At 42.4% G+C, this 24,976-nt stretch overlaps 1 protein-coding gene across 2 annotated transcripts in view; it reads left to right on the forward strand.

Annotated features, from left to right (window-relative positions):
* The first annotated feature begins 1,015 nt into the window (after positions 1 to 1,015).
* The window catches only part of LOC147683812 (NACHT, LRR and PYD domains-containing protein 1b allele 5-like), a 213,968-nt gene continuing 190,007 nt past the window's right edge, over positions 1,016 to 24,976 (forward strand). The window contains exons 1-2 of one of the 2 annotated variants that reach the window (XM_086944210.1): positions 1,016 to 1,203; positions 23,682 to 23,722. The gene's annotated coding sequence lies outside the window, so the exon portion shown is untranslated. The remainder of the gene's footprint in view (positions 1,204 to 23,681; positions 23,723 to 24,976) is intronic. The other variant, XM_086944209.1, reaches the window with a different exon arrangement.

Consider the following 24,976-nt stretch of genomic DNA (forward strand, 5'->3'; position numbering starts at 1 on the left):
TGTGGTGAGCAAAAGAATGATGGATTTAACCCAGATCCTAGTGACTGGGGGGTGAATGTTTGAATTGTCCAGTATTCTGTGCATCAATTGTTTCTTTTGCATATGTTAGAAGATAGGCCCATCCCTTCTCTGCTTTCCCCTCAGCCTGTTGTTACAAGAAACGTTTATACCAATCACTAAACATGAAAAAGTAGAAACTCTTTTTGCTTGCCAATTGTAAATAAGTAGGTTTTTACAACGAAAATCGTGTAGATTGCACACTGAGACTGCAAACTTCAAGAGGACATTGGACAGTAACTGCAAGGTATGTCACAAAATAATTTCTAGTAATACCATATGTTGAACAACGTGAATGTTAGTGAGATGTTTGAACAATATGGACCACTCTGCATAAAAAACATATAACCAATCTTTGTAACTTTGTATATAGTTGTAACATGAAGGTAAATGTAACTGGAGTGTGCATAAAAGCAAAACACGGACTAATTTGTATCAAATAAACAACCTCTTTCACCTCGCACAAATTACTATATAATACACACTCCAAAATAATAACATTGTGTGGGGGTGGGGGGGTTTCCGTAAGTCTGTGTTAGATACAATTACACATGATGAAATTAGCACTTCTTTCCTGTTTATTAAGAAACACTGGAACACGCCAACTTGCTTGTGCATGGAGGTCCCCAACGCGCAAGTGTGCATTTTGTATTTTACTCGTTGCACACCTTGCATAAACATTGCACCGCCGAGGGTTCTGCTCGTGCAACACAGAGCCAACAGTGTTTGGGTCGCAGACAGCTTTCTGCAGCGTGCATATGTGTATGCATGTGCAGCGCGAGGGGCGTCTACAATGAAACAATAAAAAGCGGTTGCAGATGGCTTCCCTCCAACGCTCATCCTTTGCACGACCCCGGGCTGTTTGTGCACTTCCGCCAGAGACAGGCTCCCGCTCCTCTCGCTGCTGAGCCGTGCAAACCCCACGCGCCCCCTCCGCGAGCGGCTGCACTTGGCTCTCGTGCGCTGGGCGGGCTCTGCAGCCACACCTGCATGCAAAGAGCCCGCGCGTCCCTTTGTTGTGCTCCAGGGACTGGGGGTTGGAGCACGAGGGAGAACGACAACACGCAGCCTCGCCTGGAGCTCTGGGAGACCCGGTGTCAGCATGACAACAAGCGGCGGCTCGGAGGGGCTGGCGGAGCCCGGGAGGTGAGCACGGGGTCTCTCCCGGGCTTGGGAGGAGGGGGGCGGATGGATTGGCGCGCGGGAGCCTCCTCCCTCCGCAGGATGCTGCCCGGGGCGCTGTCCAGCGCGCGGCAGCTGAGGTGCTTTCAAAGATGCGCGCGTGGGTGTCAAGCGCAGGGTGGCCGCGCGCCTTCGCCCTGACCTCGTGCGTACATAATGCACGAGGGCGAGTACCATGGACCCTCTGCATACACATGGCTTGGACCGAGAGCGGAATAAGGGCGGTGGGGAGTTTCCATGGAAAATTGAAAGTAGATGAGAGGCAGACACATGGCGCTGAGGAGACCCGCCATTTCTGTGAGCGTGTTATCAATTTCAGAGGCAGCCTCGGCCAGAGGGCGTGCTCTTTGCTAAATGTGACCCACGCCTCCTTTCTCCACTTTTAGGCAATGGTGTTAGGGGCTTGATAAGACAAGTTAGTCCTTCTTTTATCTGAACACTAGTGCAATTAAACGTCGATTTTAGGCGTGCTCCTTGTTTGGATCCATTACTTAGCCGCCTGGATACAAACTATGCACGTGCATGCTGGTGGCCTTTCGTGGGGTGTCAGGTAAGGGCACTAAGGTCTTCCTCTTTTTTTTGCAGATTTATGTAGCGCGAACTCGACCCGAAGTATTGGAGTGCTTTACATGAGCACCAGTTATATTACACAATGACACATTTATTTTTGGTAGGCACTGGGAGATTAAGTGAATTGCCCAGCTCCAAAGTAGGCCCTCTGGTCCTTAGGGCCTTCCTTCATCCGTGGGAGCTCTGGTGATGACCAATGAAATGGGTAGCTCTCTACCTTGAATTCTCCATCGCCATGTTCTGTCTGGAGGGGGCAGCTAGCTAGCAGTTGGCGAGTGAACATTTGTTCATCCGAAAATATGGTTAAAAAAAAGGATCATGCAATCAAGGCGTGGGGGGGGGGGGCTGGGGGACAGGTGTGTGATTACACTAATGATGGTTTTCTTATTGGTGCAACAGCACCTGCCAAAATCACGTAGTAATGTGCTGCAAGAGAAGGATTTCTAATGGAGGACATATAATGTATATATCAATTTATACCAGGGGTCGAAGTGGGCGTGATCAGAAGTGCACTGCGTGCCCCTCCATCTTTTATTAACAAGATTCCGTTCCCCAACTTTTTCTTTTCAAAACTGTTTCCCAGGACGGCAGAAATAGCAAAGGCATTCAGATAAGGCTTGTCTTGCGTTCGTGGTCGTTCGGGGACGGGCAGAGAAGGAAAAGGACTCTGTCTCTTCCTTACTGCCCAGAGAAGAAATGGACAATGTCCTCTTCTTTTCTGTGCTGGCAGCTGTACCCCCTTCCCATTCCCTCTCTTTCTGTCTTGCTCCTCACTTACTGAAAACCGTGACTTGAAGAAACGGTTCACAACCTCTCTTTCCTTCTTTCATTTAGTTGCTTCTCTGTGAAATGGATCCAAAAAAGTAAAACACTCCGGTGGGAAATGCCCTTTTTCTGAAATTTTTCCATTCCAAAGTGCAGCCTCGGGATGGAGAGAAACTGAAGGTTTTAAATATGAAAAATGAATACATAACTATGTAAAGCAAAGACAGAATTGTTGCAAAGTGGCCAGGTTGGTTTTATTCACATTCAAACACATCAGCCTCACTTAACAGACTTTGCAGTGAAGCGCTACTTTTGTTTTCTTGTCTATCTTTGAACAGATTGTTGTTCCCAGGTGGGGAAGTGCACCATTCTTGGATGTATTGCAATACCTGGTTGATTGGTGTATTGGATAACAAAATGTGTGCCATGGGTCTGTGTTTATGGATGTGGTCTTTTTAAACCATACTGCTTACGTTTTGTAAGGATATAAGCAATGAACATTGAAACGGGCCCTTCAGGGCCCTGCAGGCATGTCCTTAACTTTTCAGGTAAAACCACTCGTTGATTTCTGAATAGTGAGTGTAAAAGCGTTAAGGTGACCATGTTGTTCCCGCTTACATTTCACATGCTTTACTTAATCTTGCATTCTCTATGAGTGTTTGCTTTTACTTTTTTTTTTAGGCTGCATATTACTCTTATCAAGTGCATAATTTGAATTGAGCCCCATCCAAGTGTTTATAGTGGGCACAATTAGGTTGTTGCTGAAGGCTGTGCGAGTTTCTCTCTGTGGGGCAGTATGGTGTTAGTGGGGGAGAGGATGTGGAACTATGGCCAGAGCTGTCTAATTTGGAACTGGGGAACCGGGTTCAGCGTTCATGACCAGACCACTCTACTGAGGGAGCATATTCCCATTCTAGACCTTCGAAGGCCCCACTGGAACTTAGAAGGCCTGATGTCTTAGCACAAGTAGGTGTACCCTAGTGGTGTCAATTGTGGGTTAACTTTGAAGGCCTGTCCACCACAATCCATACTGAAGTTCATGTCCAGTCTTGCGGACAGGCCTACGAAGCAGCACACCCTAGAGCAACAGTGATCCAAACACTGTGACTCTGTCACTGAGGTCCCATGAACCTTGAGTAAATTAGGGCGGTGCGAACGGTGTGACCGCACTGGGTACCTATTTCGGGTGGGTACGTAGTGTTTGCAAGTACATTATGGTTTATTAAAAACTTGCTGCCTCCTTCCTGGCCTCCAGCAATTTTCAGCAACAATAAAAATGTCATGATAACTTATTTGATAAATGTTCTTCCTAGAGAGAGATCAGAGTTTTGTCTAGTGGAAGGGATGACTCCTGGAAAGGTAGCACGGAGGGTTAATGTGCCTGCTGCAAAGAACATGTACCATGCAGATCACAAAGTGCACATAATGTTAACTTAGTTAGTAGGTTACTGCTTTTGTCAGATAGATCCTTTTGTTAGTTGCAGTTTATAAGTTAAAATACTAAAATAAAACAGTGAGCTATTAAACTATACTGCCTACTAGTATGGTTGTCATGTGGCTTCTACTTCTTGTAGTCCTTTGTCTTCTGTAACATTTCCTATACAGTGATTTACACACATATAAATGATTGTCTCTGTGTAGTGTGTGTGATGTAAAGTGCTCTTACACCGTACACTGGTATGAGTGGCGCTGTAAATCATACTAAATCCATCTGAGAAAGAGTGTGGGTATGGAGACTTGAGGGGGACTGTTAAAGGATGGTAGTGAGGGAGTCCGAGGCGTAGGTGATCATTGGGGGCACCAACAAACATTGTTGCACAGGGCGCCACCCGCACTAAAGCCGGCCCTGCCATCAAGGCCAGTCCGCTTCACCCATTGGTACCTCCATTGACTTTGTTTCAGCAGTAGTAGCTGCAACTCTCCAAGGATCGCCAATGCAGGATTTGCATACACACCAAACTAAGTTTGCAAACTTCACAATTTCTCTGCTTCATGCACAAGCACTTTTAACATGTGCTACCTGCTCGGGAGCCACTGGAATTATGCAGCAATGGGGGACAAAATGATGCCGCAGTGTTGACTAAATTATGCAACAAGAAAAAGGCTGCAGCCTAACACAATATATTTTCTTATACTTTATTATTTAGAAATTTTTACACATGCTAAGTCTCTGCAAATATTCTGCCTCATTAGCATCAGTATAACATACAAATGCAGCAGTGAGAAAGATGATCAGTCAACCTTTGTTAAAGGGCCGTCTACTTTGCAGCAGCTCAAGTCACGTTTCTTAGTAACTTTTTATCCGTTTGAGCTACAAAAATGATTAGTTAAAACTGTAAGATTATGCACTGAATGATGTTATTATGTGGCAAATATGTTGTAGGTGTAATGTTACTTGTTGTATTATGTCTGAAAGCAATGACTGAAGCAGCAAAATACCAGTGGTAATGCACACTATCCTAAGCACAGTTATGTAGCTTATGTGTTTTTTTATGCTACTCCCGTAATTACATAGGCCACGCCCCTTTGAGTCGCCCCCCCCCCCCCCCTCCAGATTTTCATCCATTTAGAGCCCTGATCCAGCAGCTAAATGAATTTAAAAGTATGGCAACTGTGATTCTTGGTGCTGTGGTGGTGGGGTTAAAGACTTGGCTAAAAAGAAAAGAATACCTTTTTCTGTATTTTGTTGTTTTTTCACATTTAGTCAGTGGCCTATAAAATAATGCAGATGCCGTAAAAAAGAATGCAAATTTAAATAATCCTTTGGAATGCTTTATTTTATGTTATGTTAATGTGATCACCGCAGATGCCTGTTTGTAAAACCAGAGAGTCGCACAATTAAATCCAGGTTGGCACAGTGCAGAATCGTGACTTGTGCTAAGAAGTCCTAGCCTGTAACACGAATATGCCAGTAATTATTAAAAAATTGCAATGCAAATTGTGTAACCAAGGCTGCTGGAATTATGTGGAGGGAAGGACAAAATTATGTGGCAGGATTGATAAATTACGCAGTGAAAAATGCAAAATACGCAGCTTAATGCAGCACTTTTGTGATTGTGTTACTTCGTTATTTAGTCAGTTTTACACATACTAACGCTGCTTGGGCAAATGTTTCAACTCATTAGTGCCCGTTTAACAACCAATTCAGTAATAAGCAACAGAAAGGTGACCGTCAACCTTTATGATGGGCTTTCCATTGTGTAGCAACATGCGTTGTTTGTTGCCTTTTTAGGAACTTTTGATATGTTTGAGCTAGAAAAACATTGTTTTTGTTGAAATCTGGAGAATATGCAGCAGATGGTGGATTATGTGGCACATGCAACGAATCCTATAATTATGTGGAAAATACAGCAGCTGCAAAATTCCATAGATCCAGTGGTCCTGAGTATAAGATAATCTGCCACAAAATGATTCAGCATTTAAGATAAAATAAGTGCTTTCAAGTAATACCTTTTAGAAATAGGTAATTACAATGTGCCTAGTGCAAACATTTGTATAAGGATATTGAAAGGAAGCTTTCCAAATCAACTTCCTTAGACCACCTCTCAAAAAGAACAGTGATTTCATAAATTAAAGTCTGTACTCTGTTCCTGACAGCCTTTACATTTGGCGATTAACCAATAGCAAACATTTACATGTCTTTCAGATTACATGTACCCTGGTGGGAGGCCTGTTTCTTCTTTAACCCTCTGTCCATGGATATACTTAAGTAGATGGCCCAGAGGAAAAGATGCTATGTGTGGGCTAATTTTTTCCTTTTCATGTGGACAGACACAGATCTCTCATGGAGATCCCATGATTAGTACAGCAAGTGCATTGGCACTAGGCACTGTACCCCAATTTTGGCGGTGTTACTAAAGAAATGATGGGTGGGAACTCTTTTTTTTTCGTTGCTAGCATTTGGAGCCATGTTACCCCTGCTGCGCAGGGAACAGGTCCAAAGCAACAGGAAGCGAGATGTGGGATTTACTCCCTTTTATTTTACACAAAGGGGCAGAGAAGCATGTTTGGGCCTCATGTCTACGAGTGATGGCCCATTGGAGAGAGGGGGCAGAGTAGTAGGTATAATTTGCAGTGGCACGGGGGCTCATGTGTGTGAGGCACCAACTAATCCCCAATTAGTATTCATTTTACTATCTTTTCTTGCTTACATTAGGTCCCAGTTCATTATTGTTGTGCCAGTGTTGCTTTTGGCGTCAGACAAATGGCCTAGGAGATGGAAAAATGTAAGCAGGGGAGACATAGTAACTTTGGCTTGAGATAATTAGAGAATTGACAGAGCGGGGAATGGGGCAAGATGGAGCCCTTGGATTAAATGTGGCATCCTTGAAAGTTTGGGGCCCCCTGGAATGTTGTGGCCCTGTGTTACTCATCTCTGTCTTACTAGATGACAAGGACTGCCTTCAGGGATCACATTTTATGTACTTTAGCACAAATGTTTCAGATTTATATAGATTGCACTGGTGCAGTTGGGGCTGTTCGGACCGGTGATGGAAATGTTGATAGCACTGATGCCATCCATAGAATATGGAACCGTTGGTGCAAAATTGTACTGGCTACATTACCATCTACGTACTGTCACTCCAGAAGAGCAAAGCCAGAGATTCAGTTTTAGAAAGATGACTGTTAGAAATGGCCCTTTTTGCAGGGTTATCCCCAAACGCTTTGCTTCTTCCTCCCTTGTTTTTCCTGACCTGTGGTTGTTGGCAATAGGACTCTGGGCACTTTACCACTGCTGATCAGTGCTAAAGTGCATATGCTTTCCCTATTGTAAATTGATGTATGGATTAGTGATTCCATGATTGGCGTGTTTGGTTTACTTGTCAGAACCTAGTACAGTGCACTGAGTGTGCCTAGGGCTTGTAAATCCAAATGCTGCTGGTGGGCTTTCAGCACTGGTTGTGCCACCCACAGAAGCAGCCTTGTAAAATGTGTATAAGGCCTGCCATTGCAGAGCCTGTGTGCAGTCTGGTACTGCCATGTTGACCTGGTAAGTGCACCCAGTTTCCAGTCCCTAAACCTTCCCTTTTCTTCATATCAGACACCCCTATGGTAGGCCCAAGGGCAGGGTGCATTGTAAGTATAAGGTATTGCATGCCCTGGTGTGTGTGGCATGTCCTAATAGTGACTTACAGGCATTTTCGTGTATCACTATTGCAAGGCTACCTGTTCTTCGTAGGCCAGAATGGGCAGTTAGATTATTACACATTTATAATCCTAACTGACCCAGGGAACATGGTAGAAATTCGAGTTTAGTATGCCTGAACTCAGAATGATAAAATACATCTTTTAGTGAAGTTGATTTTAACATTCTGTGTTTGAAAAAAACACTTTTAGAAAGCAAGTATTTTCTTGCCTAACTAGTCAAGCCTGCCTCTGCTAGTTTGTGTATTCCTTGTCTGGAGTTTGAGTGACAGGGCTGGGGGATTCCAGGAGACAGAATAAGTCCGCCCAGTGGGGAATAGAGAGATCTGCATCTAGATGGGAGGGAGGAGTTGCACCTGGGACCTGAATAGGACTGTGCCTGCCCCCAACAGTGCTGGCTCCACCCCCTGTGGTGCGGCTGATGTCTCTGCCCTGCACTGTGAAAGGAGAGAAGGAATCATTTCAACAAAGTTCTCCAGGGCTGTGCTTTCCCTCCACAATGCTGGCTCCACCTCGTGTGGAGCCAGCACACAGGAGCTGCCCTGCACTGTGAAAGGAAAGAAGGAGTCATGTCAACAGAGTGCTCCAGAACTGGTTAGGACTGGGCAAAGGCCTCTCTGCCCTCAGAGGACAAAGGATTTTGGGGTATAAATATTGGGACCCTGAGCCCAAGAAATTAGATCATCCTGGAATCAAGAAGGAGCCTCTGCCAAGGAGAAAGCTGGAAGACTAAAGAGGAAGGACTGTCCTGCTGTGTGTTTGTGGGCTGACCTGCAGTTGCTTTGCTGCCAAGGAGAGGGGAAGGACTTTGTTGGTGCTTAGTCCCCTTGCTTGAAGAGATCTCCAACGGCCTGAAGAGAGGAGGCCTCCTATTAAGAAGTGCCAGGAACAAAAGGACTTCACCCCAGCATCCCCCCTGAACTCTGCTGAGAGAGTTCTGCCCTTCCTAGAGTGCTGAATTCAACGGAGGGGCCTCTGGAAGTTGTGGCCTGCTGTTTGGAAAGCTGGACAAGGAGAAACAAAGACAATCTGCAATTTTCAGGCATCTCTCTCTTGCGGAGCGCATCCCCGACAGTGCGAGGAAATTCCCGCCGCCGCGAGGATCGAGATTGTCGCGGCGCCTATCGTCGCTGGGTGAAATCGCCGCACCGCTTGCTTGCGGACTGCATCACGTTGCTGCGAATATCGTCGCAGAGCCATCGCATGGAGGGGCTGCAAGAGGAGAAGATCGATGCTGCGCCGCGCATTGCCGCGGCACCTGAGATCGTCGCCGCCCTGAAGATCGTCGCATCGTGCCTGTGTGAGACGCTTCCTACCGAACCTGCACACCGAAATCCATACAAGGTATCGCATCCCTCCCTCTACAGACCGGATTCGTCGCAACATGTCCACTGCATCCAGCGGGGCTGTCGCATCGCCTCCCCAGGGACTCAGGAGTGACGCATCTACTGGTACTTTGGGCTAAACGTGACGCAACTGTGGATTATTTTAACGCAAACCCTAGAATTTGAACTGTGTATGTTGGATTTTTGTCATTTTGGTCTTGTTTACTTTAGATTAAATACTTTTATTTTTCTAAACTGGTGTGGAGTCCATTTGTGGTGTTTTACCTGTGTTACTGTGAGTGTTGGTACAAATACTTTACACATTGCCTTTGATAAGCCTGTACGCTCATGCCAAGCTACCAAGGGGGTGAGCAGGGGTTATCTAAAGAGTGTATCCCCCTTACCCTGACTAGAAGCAAGGGTCCCTATTTGGACATTGGTACCTACCTCTGCCAACTAGAGACCCCCAGATCTAACAATGACATATTTTCAAATTTTATCCAAACATTCATTACTTGCAGTATTAATGCAAAGTTGGTCCAGCATCAAGATAATCTACATATTCTAGAAAAGGTAGTGCAAAATTGCTGTGTCATCGGTGCACTCTGTATTCTTTGATCGCAGAAGAGCATTTCACCAGCTCTGCTCTTATGTAAGTAGAGTATTCTCTAATGCAGAACTGCACATCTAGGCAGAGCTAAATCGTGTCAAATTAGGTGAAGCAACACCAGTCATCTGACAGTAATATAAATCGAAAGCAACAGAGGCGTCTGGGAGTTGGAACTGTATCTCTTGGATTGCGTCGGCGAATGAGAGGCTGCCAATTGAGGCCCTGAGGCATTTTTTTTCACGTTTCCCTCCTTTTGGGAGATGTTTATCTGGAGTCCATCATGCTCAAGGAAGGAGTGCAGCTGCTGCTGTGAAAAGTATTGCACAACAAGTACAGAGCATACCCTAAGGAATGAGCGTGGTTGTAAATGTTTCTGTTTACTGATCTCGTATGCTTAGTAATTTTCAACCTAAGTTTTGTGGTGGTAGAACCGATGGAGGCAGATTACAAAATGGATCAGCCATGCATGCACGCGTTGCCCTGCAGCAAATTCAACAAGATTAAGAGCAACAAAGAGTCACACGTAAGTTGTAGCAGCACGTTACACAAGTGTCAAGTTTCAATAGTAATAGTAACACTTATCTCTAATGGCGTAGGGCACCAAAACCTATAGTCACCAACAGTGTGAATGCAGCATGGAGTAAATAATTGAAAAATGTTGTGTGCTGTTGAGACACTGGTTGAGGCGTGCAATCCTAAGATACGATGGACGCTGTCCATCAAAATATGGCAACATTGATTGTAGAAGATACTAAGGTATAAGATGACAAAACATCTTTCAGCATACTTCTAAGTGGATCATTGTGAAAGGCTAATAGAGATTGGTAATCACCAAAGCAATCTGTCTGCATCATGCCCAGAAGGAATCTTTATCAATACGATTATGGTATGATGTCAACAAATCTCAAAAGGAAAGAAACCTTGTAAACAACCCAGCCAATAAATGTCTTTATTGGACCTTATACTAAATGTTTGGTTTGTATGGTCATGACAAAAGTAGGTGACCTGAATCTCTGTACTTTTAAGGGATGGATATTCTGGTTTTGGAAAGTGGCGCACCGTGGCTGAAATACCTGGGTGCCCTCATTGACTGATTGTGTAGAAACAAGTGAAGGCAGTGGAAGCCATTAGGTATGCATGTACATGACTGCATAGTGTTTGTTAATTGTATGGAACATGCTTAACTTCACTAGAAACAATTAGAATCCAGAGTATGCTAACACTGAAAAAAAATCCATCATGGTATTTTCTTGAAACCTGGTTGAAAAAGGATCATATTTTGTTGGTTTTACAACTTTCTTTCATAAAATTTCTAAAGGGAGGAGAGGCGAGTCACAAAGGGGGTTCATTAACCTTTGCATATTACTTGCATTGCTTTATATTTACAGTGTTTAGGCTAGTTGGCAACGAATTTGATGATCCAAATTTCTCCTATTTTTGGAGGAGGCCCCAAAGTACTATTCATTAATATTTGTTCGCATCAATCGTGTTTAGGTTTCAGTCACATTCTTTTCCAGCTTTCTGAAGATGCTGTGTCATAAAATAAGAATGGCATACTTCCCTGGGGATATTATAATACATTTAGCAGTGTGTAATGTATGGCTGAGTCGCTAACAGACTAGAGTAAAAAAAGTTAGATTTCAGGATATCTCACTATGAATATGTCTGAGAAAAATAACTTACATGTAGCGAGTGCTTGCCAAGATTATTTTTTTGCAGATCTGTGAGTCATTCTGAAAATCTTGGCACAGTTTTACTATTTGTTGTGCTGACAAGTTCAGCCTTGCTATAATGTGAAACTTTTCTCTCTTTTGAAATTGAGGGGCGGGAAGCAGAATAATATTCCCCAAACTGTACTTTATAGGATCTACTTTCCACGATCACAAATCTGAGGGCCTTCCCGAGGGTACATATTTCAAATTTTCTCTTAAGCAACCTTCAATTTACTATGGTCTGACTAGTACAAAGTTGGAATTGACAAAATTCTTTTATTTTTTCAGGGCACCTCATACAAGAAAATATCAATTGTGTATCAATTAAAGCAGAAAATTGAGAAATTCAGTTACTGTCACTTGAATGTCATTCACGAGTTTCATGGAAATAGCGAAATAATCTTAACTTTAAAACCACATAACACACTATCTTTGAATAAAACATCAGCATAGAGGACCTATAATAGGGCAAAGTCATTCATTGAGAAGTGAAGCTGCAAATATTTCAAATATGGTGGAGACTTTCTAAAAGCCACTAGTTAAAGCTTACTTGAATGATGTGACAGATATATTTTGATACTTCAATATGAGAATTTAAGCTTCATAGGGTACTAGAAAAAGTGACGGTATGTTGGTGGCAGCTGTAGAGGTGAGATGCCTCGAGCTATTGAATGTCTTGCCCTTGGAGTTTAGCTATAGTTTAACTTTCTGTCCATTTTGTAAAAAAATTGTTTTTCGGTGTTTGGTAGCAGGCAGACCACCTAAACTGAGCAAATGATAATAATCCAAAAGTGAAGTGGTGGGAATTTGGCCCAAAGCTCGCTGTGCATCGAATTACATATTTCACACTTTTGCACTAAAACTTGCCATTAGGAAAGAGCACAAAAGAAATGAAAATTGGAAAAAACTATTTACTTTAAAATGATTCAGGAATTGGAAATTATGTATTCTTTTATTTGCTACAAGGATGAATCATAAATCGAAAAATAATACATTTGGGACAGAATTGAATTATTGAGATGTAATTTTTATTGGGACTATTTTATGTAAATGAACCTTTATAGCTGTTTTTAACTAGCCAAATAAAGTTTATGAACTGAACCGAATCATAAGTTGTAAAATCACAAATTGCTACTGTATTAAAGAACTGACCTAAAAACATAGCGATTCACAGTTAAAATTTCAAACCAGTACATGAAGTCCATTAATTCTCTCCATAGCATGTCTCCAATATTCTTTAGGCCTATTTGCAATTTGCAACTCCTCAGAGTTATTCTCAAGCGTAGTTCCGACGACCCCTTAGTGATATAGAATGTAAATTGTCTTTAGACAATCCACATGAATGTACTAGTGGAATTCAAACTTGCATAGCGCTGGCCAGGAAATCAAATATTGAACAGAATATGAGGTATAGAGGCACCTTTAGGGCCCTGTGGGATAATATTGCTGGCTTGGTACATAAAAGGTAGAGGTGTGGATATTTGGTGATGGCCCACAAGAAGAGATGTCAGTCAGGCCAGGCCATCTGGGGAGAAGGCTCAGGGGTTAAAAAGAGTGACGTAGATAACAGTGGCAAACACCACTGATATATTTAACAAGGTCAGTGCATGATACAGTCATCATTGATTACCATCCGGTGGATATTAACCAGCCTAATGGGAACTAAAGAGTCAATTTCTAAACGTGCGGACTACCTTGATGAAGCCATAAGAATGAGTTTTGTTCAGCAAATGTCTGAATCTTCTAAATGAGTTCTCTTTCCTGTAACTTGACAGGGTGACTAATGTGGACTTTAGAAGGACAATCATGGTTTTGATGGGTGTTACAGTGACTTAGGATGAGTGAAAAATGTGTTTGTAGACTGATTATTTGCAAACAGACTGAGCGATAGGTGAGAGATTGATTGATCCATGACAAAAGACAAGGGCAGATGAAGCTAGCCAATTAATTTGATAATGAAGTAAATATGGATCTTTTATGGATCTAAAACAGCTTCCCAAAATATTTGTTAACCAGCCTAACGGGAATTAAACAGTCCATTTCTAAGGGTGTAGACTACCTTGATGAAGGCATAACGATGAGTTTTGTTCAGCAAATGTCTGAATCTTCCAAATGAGTTCTCTTTCCTGCAACTTGACAGGGTGACTAAGTTTGGACTTTAGAAGGACATTGATGGTTTTGATGGGTGTTACAATGACTTCTTAGGATGAGTGATAATATTGTTCGTAGACTGATTATTTTCAAACAGACTGAGCGATGGGTAAGAGATTGATTGATCCATGACAAAAGACAAGGGCAGATGAAGCCAGCCAATTAATACAACAATGAAGTAAATATGGATCTCTTATAGTTCTCTTATGGATCTAAAACAGCTTCCCAAAATATTTCTTGAGCCCTGAGATGGTGTATTGGTAGATATTCAGTGACGTAAAACTCTATATGGACATGTGATTGACGACTTCCCTCTATATCTATTTGAATAGTAGTACAATTCATAGAGAAGAACAGTGCAGGATTCTCACAGAGAGAGGCATATGGAGCATCTGTTGGTGAGTGATATTACCTCGCTGAGTTTGAAGAGAAGTTGAAAAAGTTTGCACTATAAGTTTGGAGTGTTTGAGGTCCTGTCACAAAAGAGTGTTTATTTGTTTATAAAAAATGTGATCTTTATTTTTACGCAGCCTAATTTAAGGCAAACCAATACCGTAAAGCAATAATCAAACACTATGTGTATGAGTTTCGCGACAGCCTCAAACGTGGCTTCTCGTTCGGCAGGGATGTAGTCAGGCTTCAGGCAGATTGCTCCTAGTTGGGCAGGGATTTGACCTTGTTCCTGACACATATCTCTTCCTTAAGCACACACGTAGCTACACTTTTACCATACAACTCCTAACCTGGGATGTAAGCATGTTCATGTTAAACAGCTCTTCCTTGTAGCTGTGTTTTGGCACCCAAGTCATTCTTGGTTAAGATGAAGTCATGCTCCTAATGCATAACTTCCCCACATTGTGGGAAGAGGCCCTTGCTGTACGATTTAGGGCATGCTTAAGCATAAGTACCTAGAACTTAGCGCTTCCTCTGAGTTTCCAAGCCACTCCCATGCAACGCCTCCTTGATCATGGATGTAATTGGCCTTTTAGTACATTGTGTCACATTAGGAACGGTTGTCCACCCTACTAGCGCATATGCTCTTGCATAGGAGGAAATGTAACTGTGCACCAGGAGCGCTGCCCTTTGTGGGAGATACACTGAACCTATCAGGGATTTAATAAGTTGACTTTTTTTTGTCTCTCAATTCTTTATTACATCTTTAAAAATGATACAAAAAACCGCATTGACGAGGCCATTTCATACTAATATGAATTACATTGTGTAATATTGGGTCCCTACAGCATGTGTTTTAACAGGCTTATAGTATATTCTTGCAATGTAAGCACAAATTCATTCGTTTTTTGCATTTCAAATCTGCATCTTACACCCCTACCCCCATTTTGTAAGATCTACAAATGATCCAGGTCCCAGGATGCATCAAGGGAGTGACTTTGAAAAGTTGGCAAGACTTCTTTCTACATTTTTTTTTTTATCCGAAAGGAAAACAGATGTGATTGCTTTCAATTAAGGCTTGTGGGTGCCTGCCCATTGCTCGTCATGTTTTCAGTGGGTTTTTTTAAACGTCGACCATCAGATGTAATATGAAACAGTGCAGGTTAAAGACAGCAGATGACAAATAGATGCCCAGCAGGCACAATGTGCTTATATTTCAAGTAACTATTGAATAATATTTGGTGATGTACCTGTAAACATATTTCTTCGAAAACGGTATCCTGGAAGGGGGGAAGGGGGCTTTTTCACTTAAATGTTTGGTGTCCTCTGTAAATCAAAAACATGTTTTAAGTATGAGCTTTAGCAAGTGCTGTTTTGTGTTTTTCTGAACACTAACCACTAAGAGAACTTGTCAGACGCCTACAGAATGAGTGCAGCAGCCCCAGGGAGGAAGCTGCTCACTATTAATATTATGTGCCATAACACCCTTAGGGTGCTCCCTTAGTTCAATATTTGCCTTCACTAGTGTTTTTGTCTGTACACAAGCCGAGCAATGGCCATATTTGAGTACAAATACACATACATGGAATTTTAACACGCCTCAGGGATCTGATGCGAGTTCCTTCCACTAGATATTATTTGGAAAAAATGTGAAATATTACAAATTATTTGAATAGATCAGTGGGTGACAGAAGATTTCCTTGGTGTTCTTGGCAGGTTTCATCTAGTTATGTTCAGTGGGATTTTTTTTAGCGTTAAGAATAGTTTAGGATACACATGCATTGAATTGGTCTTCAATATGATTGCAATAAGGTGTCTTTTTTGTAGAATTTATTCACGTGAGTTAACATTTATTATATCCTGGCTGCCTGTCTCCTCCCTAGGTTAAGGGAGAGCACCTGCAATCCTCAGCTTCACAGCCCCTGCCCTTAAGGGTAGATGAAGTTAGGAGTAAAACATCACACTGCTTTGAGATAGCAGCTGGGAAGTGTGGGTTAGCTTTGTGGCAGGTGCCCTAACTGGTGGAAGACAGCTTTTTTCATTTATTAGATTTCTAAGGCCGTCATTATAAATTAACCATAATCTCCACTGGGATTGGTACCAGTAGTTCTGATGGTAGAAACTCGTTGTCGTTTTTTGCCACATTAAATAAGTAAAGAATTTTGGACGCAATCCCTATGAGTGCGGCTTTGAGTAATGAGTACTCTTGTGTTTGAATTTATCAATGTATATAAATATAGTTTTATATCCCAGAATGAATGTGGTAACAGGTTGTAACTTGCCCAGAGACAATGACCAAATATGTCTAGTAGTAGGCTTGTGATGGAAAGGCAATCTTAACCACCAAGTAACAAAACTCATCTTCATTCTCAAGTTCTTCAAAGACAGACAAGAAGCATCTTTTAGGACTTTACCCCCTGATAGTTTCATCTTTAAGGCACCTTCGTGGTCGCTTGAACTGTTTCAGGATCATATTGTTCCACGCGATATTAGATCTAGTTCAGCAGGTGCATGAACCGGAGAAATATAGATTGACCATTTGGGCTCCTAAAATGCGTAATATGGCTGCGTAGCACAGATGGGGCAGTGTAACGTACATCTGTCAACGAACTATGCCCACTTTGTGGAACATTTTTTAAATTCACAATTGCCCAATGACAAGGAGGAGCATCTCTCTCAATAGAACTCCATGCCCTAGAAGGTAATGCTACTGTGTTGTGGGAGGTAAATATGACTCACGAATACCAATTTGGTATTTTGAGGTCCTAATAAAGCTGTATTTCCAGTTTTCTAAATGAAACTTCTGTTCCAAAGAGCTTGTCAGCTGGGTTGAACATGTCACAAATCTGGCAGGTAATTTGTTGGTTTGCCTGTGAGCCTTTCTAAAATAATGAAAACTGAATTTCTCATTTCAGTGGGTGGAAACTTAATGTGTCACTGACACAATTTCATTTAAGGTGTTTTAAATTTGCTGCACAGCTCATGATCACACTTTTAGCACTAGGTTGGAAAGAACATCTGAGCTTGGATGACTTTTCTGAATCTGATTCTATTTGCAAGTTATCCAGACCAGAAGTCTTGGTTAGGTAACATCGGTGCTTCATTAGAGCTGATGGCTCCTGGTGGGGCCCACCAGCACTTATTTTTCCTTACTTGACATTCCCCGAGAGCAACGGAGGGGAAAACACACATTAGACAAATCACAACCTAACACCTGTGAATCTAAGGATCAATATATATATATTTTAAACAGATACGCTCTTAAGAATTTTTAAGAGAGTAAAGACACGGTTTAATCGATATTGTAACTTTCTAATACATTGTATTGATCTTGGATCAGTTGATCATCATTAATGTATATATGTACATATGCTTAGTTTTATGGATAAAATTGGTGCTGTCCAAAATGTTTTATGTGTGTATGCGAATGTTTTTTATGATCTTGGTGATCGAAATAAAGATTATGAACTGAACTGAAAACACGCATACTGGAAAGAAGAAGGAAGTGAAGATGGAAAAACCATCAAGAAGGAAGAAAGCAGGATTGCGAAAGAGTGAGATAAAGAGGCAGGTAGTGCCTGACAGTGGATTAATGTGGCCTGAGGTGGAATCTGGATTATGCAGCCTTGGTATGGGGTGCGGGGACATTTAATAGCATTGTCAGCTGTCTTTTGAACAGTTCATTGGGCACCATCACTCGTATGTCACAAATTAGGCTCTAGGATACACCCTAGTACCCTAATATTCACCCTCCCTGTCCTTTTCACATAGGGTTCAAAGTAAGCTTGCAGCTTCTATTCTAAAACTGCAATTCTTTCGCTATTATTGTTCTCCTCAATTTATCTGGGACTGTTTTCTAGAAAGCAGCGTTTCCCCATTCTGTAATCATTTTTACCTTCATTTTCTACACTTTCTGTATATCATTTCTTTCCTCAGATTTAACTCACCTTCCATACAATTGGTTAAATGAAATTATACTAAAAGCTTAATTAAGAGTATTGCGGTCCACAGGACCTCCGTACTCATGGTGATGGTCCAACCACCGCCACACTGCGGGTCTTGCAGAGTATTCAGAGTGTGGTGGTCGGAACGCCACGAGACTGCTGCCTCCGTCGGGATCAAGGGTCTGCAACCGGCATGAATATGTTGCCAGTGCCGGCACCGCAAGAGTATTTCGCCAAGCATATTTGCACTGTGGAGGAATGTGCTGCAGGCACTGTCATACTGGCGAGCTTCATGTTAGGCTCTCCTTTGAGCCTGACAGCCCACTGCTGTAAGACCACTGTAGCATTGCCCGCCCGACCTGGATTACACTTGTTGAGCCGACGCGAAGGCTTCAAAGTCAACTGCTCTGGCTATTAGGCAGTCCAGCAGTAAGGCAGGATTAGTACATGAGTAAGTCACAGCAATATCTATCTGAGTTGGTTCCTTTGTATCGCTGCACTGCAGGCTGTCTCTATTTGAGTACAGTTCTTTTTGCAGTGGAAGAGCGTACCCTAGATGCATTACATTTCACTGTGAAACTTCTAAGACACCATTTCTTTTCAGGGTTTGTCAACGATCTTGGGCCTCCCAAGGTCAGACCTGGTTAGGGATGTCTCTGGTTTCACGTAGGTAATTTGATGATTCCCAACGTCAAGGCTATATGATAACCTGTCTTATTTAAAAACATGGGATCTACAGAGCTAGAAAATGACTTCATTTTAAGTTTGTGTGTGCCATTTGCAATAAAAAGCATAAAGACATGGAGATGACAGTAATTGTACCTGATGGAAATATGAGACAACTGGAAATGAACCACACCTTCCGTCACCTACTTTAAATAATGCAGCATTGACCGGCGTCCTGGCTACATCAGAGACTCGTACTTTGTTTTAAAATATAACAATTCACCTTAATGAAATTGGATATATCAGCTTTTTTTGAAGTTGCAAAGCAATTTTGCTGCTTCCCACCATTGGTCATGCTATATAAAAACCAATAAAATGCAATTCTTACTTTACTTTTACTTTAAACAACTTTATTCGGCTGATTATAAAACCATAAAAGTATACAGACATAAAAAAGTACATAAGATGTAAGATAGTAATAAATACATCCACATTTAATAAGCATAAAAATGATGTTGCCCACAGTAAAATCCAAATAAAACCCCATAACTAATCTAAATAAAGTGCCTAGTGCCTCATAGTCGTTCAACACCACATAGGAATCAGCTTGCAACAGTAGCAAAATTAAACAAAGTGCCTTGCGATCATACAGTAGCACATGGAAATCAGCTTACAACAGTGCAAATTTCCTCATCTGAGAGTCGTTGAAGGAAGAGGCAAGCTGGGACACAGTGTCTTAAATTCCTTGATCTCAGAAATGGGACCAACAAACATTTGGTATATAATTCATAAAGTTTACAAAAGAAAGGAAAATTGACCATTGATTGATTAGCTCCATTGTTACACGGGCATACAATTTCATCTAAATTTAACAATGCAATTTATAAGTTTAGTTATTTATCACTTATATTCTTTATGTTCAAATTGCTTAATCAATAATAGATAGTGGTTGTGAGTAAACTTTGAACTGGTGGTCGTAAATGCATAAAAGCTGACTTTTTAAAGTTACATTGAATTAGTACAGCACAATTTTCAGTCTAGTGTCCCCTGCCTCTGATATTGACAATCAGTAAGTAGTACAAGGTGTGCAATACATACAAATGATACATTTTCTGATAATGAATGGCCTGTCTTAACACCTCCCCTGAGCGTTTGGAGGGGTTCGCTCTAAGTGAAAATTTTGACAAATTGGTTCAAATGCCCGGTTTACAGTGCTGCTTCCATGGGAAATTGGTTAAAATCAGACAGATTTTATTTTCATTTCAAATTATCTTTAAATGCAATGCAATATCCTTTGACCTTTTAAATGTGCGAAGTGTCTCGAATTGTCAGACCTTTTAGATTTTTTGGTTTTTTTCATCCTGCCCAAAGTATTGCAATTTTTCACACAAAATGTAATGGAGATCCTCTGGCAAGGAGCAGGCTGGGCAAATAAAATATCACACAGGCCTCACAATGTCACAACCATATACTTTCTATATGGTTAGACCCTTGATTTACCACTCAGGATCCAGACACAGGTTCAGCTATCAGACATATTTCATTATGCGTCACCGATCTTGCATGTACAGGCCTTGGATAGCAATTAGATGTGATGGTAACAATGTTATAAAAGCTATAAATATAGATCCTTATATGCTGCCGCGAGAGCTGAAACAATCGTCATACCCGCAAATTAATGCAAAGTAATGCCATTTGGTGACAAGAAAATGATGCCAAAACATAAACAATGTCTGTCCTTAGATCAAAACAAATTTGACAATCAAAACAAATTAGCACTTGAGTACCAGGTTTAAAGTGTTTTTGAAATGCATTAGTATTGACACACAAAAATTCATTCTGCAAAAATACCAGGTTGACATTTTCAACAAACAACAGCTAGCCTTTCCCTGAAAGAGCGCTTATTTTGGCTTTAAAATCCAGCTTTTCATGTTCATCATTTGTGATGTTAAATAGAGTGAGAGAGAGACACGCACACAATCGTAGGCACTCACATGCGAACACACCACACACACACTCTAACTTCATAGTACCAGCTGGCGAGGCAATCCGCCTTCCAGGAAGGGCTGCTATTGGAATGCATGACAGACATTTATAAATCTGAGAAATAAACTCAACTAAGCTGTTACAGTCAGTTATTTTTCTCCTATATGCGTTCTATACGGAAAGTAATAGTTGCTCCTACTTTTTCCCAGCATTGGCATAGCCAGTATGACAGAATATAATGTGATAAAGAACATTTGTGCATACAGTGCATGCAAACAGCATTTGTTAATGCCTGTGTTAACTTTTGTTAGTAGCTGAATTCAGACCTATTGGCTTTGCCAAAACTTGTTTTTCATTTTGGATCTCTGAAATTCTAAAGTCTGCTTTGGACTGTGGTCTGCTACACCCTGCTTTCTGCCCTCCTTTTGGCATGTCCCACTTTCTGACTATCTAAATAGTTGTTTCTTTTATCTATTGCAGTATGTCTACAGTACAACATCTTGGTGGGAACTGTGCTTTAATAGTAAATGAGAAATATTTTGAAAATATTATCAGCATAATCAATCAATCAAGCAAATTTGTAAAGCGCGCTACTCACCCGCTAGGGTCTCAAGGCGCTGGGAGAGGAGGGATCCGCTACTGCTCGAATAACCAGGTCTTGAGTTGTTTCCTGAAGGAGAGATGGTCCTGGGTCAGTCGTAGGTGGATGGGGAGGGAGTTCCATGTCTTGGCCGCCAGGTAGGAGAAGGATCTTCCTCCGGCGGTGGCTCTGCGCATGCGTGGGACGGTGGGGAGGGCGAGGCTGTTCGAGCGGAGCTGGCGGGTGGGTGTGTAGAATGTGAGGCGGTTGTTGAGGTACTTGGGGCCCAAGTCGTGGAGAGCCTTGTGTGCGTGGGTGACGAGTCTGAACGTGATTCTCTTGCTGACGGGGAGCCAGTGCAGGTCTCTCAGGTGGGCAGAGATGTGGCTGTGGCTGGGGATGTCCAGGATGAGTTGTGCGGAGGCGTTCTGTATGCGCTGTAGTCTTCTCTGGAGTTTGGCAGTGGTTCCAGCGTAGAGGGTGTTCCCGAAGTCCAGTCGGCTGGTGACGAGGGCCTGGGTGACCGTCTTCCTGGTTTGAGTGGGGATCCATCAGAAGATCTTTCGGAGCATGCGCAGGGTGTTGAAGCAGTATGACGAGACGGCGTTGACTTGTTTGGTCATCGTGAGGGAGGAGTCCAGGGTGAAGCCCAGGTTGCGTGCGTGGTCTGTTGGCTTGGGGGCGGTGCCCAGGGCAGGGGGCCACTAGGAGTCGTCCCAGGCGGAGGGGGATGATCCTAGGATGAGGACTTCCGTCTTGTCTGAGTTCAGTTTCAGGAGGCTGGTCTTCATCCACTCTGCGACGTCTTTCATTCCTTCCTAGAGGCTGGCTCTGGTGGTGGCGGGGTCGTTGGTGAGGGAGAGAATCAGCTGGTTGTCGTCTGCGTAGGAAATGATGTTAAGGCTGTGTTGGCGTACGATGGCTGCGAGGAGGCTCATGTAGACGTTGAAGAGGGTGGGGATGAGCGAGGATCCTTGGGGTACGCCGCAGATGACTTTGGTGGCCGCAGATCGGAACGGGGGGAGGTGGACTCTCTGGGTTCTTCCGGCGAGGAACGAGATGATCCACTCCAGGGCCTTCCCTTGGATTCCGGTGTTGTTGAGGCGTTGTATTAGTGTGCGGTGGCATACTGTGTCGAATGCTGCTGAGAGATCCAGGAGGATGAGGGCAGCTGTTTCCCTGTTGTCAAGTCGGGATCTGATGTCGTCGGTAGCTGCAAAGAGGGTGGTCTTGGTGCTGTGGTCAGCTTGGAAGCGGGACTGTGAGGGGTCGAGGGATCTGTTTGTCTCGAGGAAGGCGGCGAGTTGCTTGTTGACGGTCTTCTCAATGACTTTGGTAGGAAAAGGGAGGAACGAGATGGGGCGGAAGTTCTTGAGGTCCGTGGGGTCTGCGGTGGGTTTCTTCAGGAGGGCGCTGAGTTCGGCATGTTTCCAGCTCTCCCGGAAGGTGGCGGTGGCGAAGGAGATGTTGATGTTGTCCCGGAGTTGGGGTGCGATGATGGAGTCGGCCTAGTTGAAAACGTGGTGGGGGCAGGGGTCGGTTGGTGATCCGAAACAAAACAAAGTGAAAAAAACGACAAAAAGAAGAGTTCTTGCGATAGTATTATCACTCAGTTGTTTTTAAACTAATAGGATATTGAGACTGTGAATGGTTGCTTGGACTATATGCCTTTGGTGTATTGTGCATCAATGGGGACACATTTCTTCCATGTATGTAGCTTTTTGGAAGTATATCATGCAGGTAATAAATTCTGTTAGGTGCCCGATCTTGACAGTGTACGCTAAAATGCCCAAAAGACTGGCAGCTCTTATCAAGAGGTAGATGGTGTGTTACCTTCAACAGCCAAGTGTGTGGTTGAGTTGCTGTATAGAATCGAGATAGATAGTTGCTGTGATAAATTATCTGAGCCCCTCATTTGGATACAAGCTACCTTATCGGTGGCAATGTACATTGGCCTGTTTAGATGCCTGTAAAATCAATTATTTGGAATTACTTTTTCAATCTTTAAAATACCTGATAGGGCTTTTATATAGCCTTAGAGCCCACCATAGCGGGTTTTGCCGGCCATTAAAGGCCTTCTCCAGCGTTAAAGACCCGAGCCGAAGTCAATAGGGCTCTAAGGCTATTTGGACAGTCCGCCCCTAGAGGACAGAATGATCTAATTTGTAAAACAAAGGCCTCCTGATGATCGACTCCCCTATAGCCCCAGGAGGGTTTTTGTTCACAGCATCAGCTGTGAACAAACATTGGAATGTTAGAGCTCCAGGCTTCTACAAGCCATTCGGAGCCCCCAACATTCCAATGTTCTAATGTACCTTAAAATCTAAGCGTGACCATGTATACTTAGAATGATTAGTCATTTTAAGGTGGACATAGTTTGTACAAATATGTGCGGTGTGTAGGACAATCTTTTCACCAATGATGCTCTTACATATGTTGTATGGTCAGTAAATAGTCATACAATTGAAATGCAATTTCCCTCAGTACCGTTAATGTGACAGTGAAGTGTATGTACTCTAACAAGCATAGTAGCTGCATAATAAATTATGGCAATGGTATGCCTGTGTTTACAGTTTGTTAATTTTGTTTTTGTAGGAAAGAAGTTTCCTCTCTGGAACAAAATGGCGACCTCCATGGTAGGTTGATTTTTTATGCATTCAACTATACACAGAATATATCATATATTATCTAGAATGTGTCTGTCAATTAAAAACAGCATTTAAATTTGCTATATAGTATGTACAAACGAAAACTATACTTCCTGGTGTTTGCTGTAAGTTATGTTTCCTTTTATGCACCTTACTTCATGGATCCACATCATTCCATTCTTCACATGAAAGCAGATGTAAACCTTCTTGTATGTTGATATTACCATAATGTTTATTTGATCAAATTACTAACTTGGGTTGCATTTTTCTTATTTGCCCAAATAATTTCAGAATACATTTACGTTGACTATTGTTATGGGTGTTTTTTCAGCTCTATTAGCGCACCGGATAAAGATCAAAGAGTGAATGGGATTGGAGACTTTGAATTCATATTTCATTGGATGTAATTTAAGATTGTAATACTGTAATGCTCCAGTTATTACAGGGTGTCTCTTGCCCACATTTTTACCTGTGAATGTAGAGAAAACCTCTTTTTTGATCCTAAGAACTGTATTAGAGAGAAAGTGACTATAAGAAACTGGGACAGGCAGAGGGCAATATTAAATGCTAAGATTGTTTTAATCTGGATGGTTTGTTTGAACCGTTTTGAACAGTGAGAAGATATTCATATGACTGTTGGCCGGAACAGACCACTTACCTAAAGAATAGAATGTTGCCACAATCTATTCATGTTTGTCAGTAGCCATACATTTTTCATTCATAGTAAATGTATACAACTGGAATTTACTAAAAGAACTTAGGTGCTTAGGCACTCTTTGAGAGTGGTCTATTAACTTTGATAGGGCCAATAACATCAGTTACTGATCCCATCAGAACTATGGGGTGCATGAGATCATCAGGGATCTGTTTACTTTCACTCAGAGACTTTGGTTACTGAGAGAAGATGAACTTTGGGAGAAAGTCTGTGGCAAATTGAGGCATCGCTGGTGGAATCTGATCTGGAATTACTGATGCCACTGGTAATGCCTCATTTTTAGAGGGCCCTCAGGGTCCAGCTTATATTTGGCCTGAAACTTCACCACCCAGAATAATCGGTACCCCTGGACTTTCGTAAGTCTGGAAGTGGAGAAATACAGGTCCATTTCTTAGTCTCTTGTAAAGACGGCATTAGTAATTCTCAAGAGGTGAGATACCCCAGCAAGGGCATCAAGGCTTTGTGAAGTGCCCCAGGTTAATGAGTGGATCATAAATTGCCTATTCTTTTAAAATTATCCCAACCTG

This window comes from Lissotriton vulgaris, chromosome 11, assembly GCF_964263255.1.
Source record: "Lissotriton vulgaris chromosome 11, aLisVul1.2, whole genome shotgun sequence".
Taxonomy (NCBI): domain Eukaryota; kingdom Metazoa; phylum Chordata; class Amphibia; order Caudata; family Salamandridae; genus Lissotriton; species Lissotriton vulgaris.